Genomic DNA, 1395 nt, shown 5'->3' on the forward strand with positions numbered 1-1395 from the left:
TGGGTTTTTTTGGGTTTTTTTTTGTTTTAAACCCATTTTTTTATTCTGATTTTTTTTTTTTTTTTTTTGGGATTAATTCCTTTACTGTTTTGCTTGCCTACATTTTTTACTTCAATTCCTCTCTCTTAAAATTGAGAGCGAATTTAAACATAGCTGCATGCATGCATGTGTGCGCATACATAAAAAGAACAATGTGTATTAAAATATGGCAGGAAAACATTAACAAAAATGCTAGAAAGGACAGAGTAGTATCGTTAAGATGCAGCAGTAGCCCAGTGTAGTTTAGGAAACCCTTGTTCATTTTTATCGCCCAATAAACTGAGATCAGGTTTTTGCTCTTTTTTTGGCTGAGTACACACAGTTAAAAAGCCCGAGGCTGAATCAGTTCAGTCTTTGAAGGTTTTAAATGTTCTCTTTTCAAACATAAAAGGCAGTCAGACCCTTGCTGTGGCCCATACCAGTAGCCAGCAGGCATTAGAGTATGCCTCCCAGCCTGCCAGCCACTGCAGAGAGTTGTCATCCCGTCCCCCCTGCCCCCCCAGCACCTCAGCCTCTGGGCTAGCTGAGGAAGTAGCGGGGGTGGGGAATCCACTCTTCTGGCCTGGCACTGGACCCCCAGCTGGGAGAAGCCCAGCACAAGGGTGGGTGGGGGAAGGGAGAGCCTGAACCTGGGAATTTCCTCCACCCACCCAGAGCAGGTCTGAAGTCCCACAGCCATGTCCCCTCTGCTGTCTCCAGCCTGGCTGGGGTGAGGGGAAGGCAGGTGGGGAGGGCAGTGGAAGCCCATGCTTGGGCTTGGCTTCACCTCCCAGAGCCAGGAACAAGACTGGAGTCCCCAGCCATGCCCCCTCCTTTGTCTCTGGGCCAGCTGGAGAGAGAGACTGCACCAGCATTTGGCTCTGTCTCCCCTCCTCCGAAAGCCAGGAGTAGGGTAGGAGTCTCCAGCCTGGCTGGAGTGGGGGGTGGTGCAGGATAAGCTGGCACTCGAATTTGGCTCTGCCTCCCAGAGCTGGGAGTCAGGAATGGGGCTGCAGTCCCCTGGAGACTGAAGAGGGTTGTGTGGCTGGGGAACTCCAGCCCTGTGCCTGGCTGCAGTGGGCAGAGCGAAGCACTGGTTGGTGCAGCCTCCTTTTCTCCCCCCGCCGTCCTCCCACCTCCAGCTAGTCTGGAGACTGAGGGGGGCGGGGGTGCCTGGGGGACTCCAGCCCTGTGCCTGGCTCTGGGCTCCCAGGGATGGAGCTTAGCCCTCCCATCCCTGTCCCCTTCCCCCTTGCTTGGGGTCCAGTGCTGGGCTGGAGGGGTGAGTTTCCTCACGAACTTCTCAGCCAGCCTAGTGCTTTGGCTAGGGAGCTGAGGGGTGAGGCAGACCCTTCTCTGCTAGGGCAGACAGCACAG

General features: G+C 54.2%; 1 protein-coding gene across 3 annotated transcripts in view; it reads left to right on the top strand.

Annotated features, from left to right (window-relative positions):
• Positions 1 to 1395, top strand: part of ATXN10 (ataxin 10) — a 305417-nt gene that overhangs the window by 75473 nt on the left and 228549 nt on the right. The gene's annotated exons all lie outside the window — the stretch shown is intronic.

The sequence above is a fragment of the Gavialis gangeticus genome, unplaced genomic scaffold (assembly GCF_001723915.1).
Source record: "Gavialis gangeticus isolate Ggan-Ray unplaced genomic scaffold, GavGan_comp1, whole genome shotgun sequence".
Taxonomy (NCBI): Eukaryota; Metazoa; Chordata; order Crocodylia; family Gavialidae; genus Gavialis; species Gavialis gangeticus.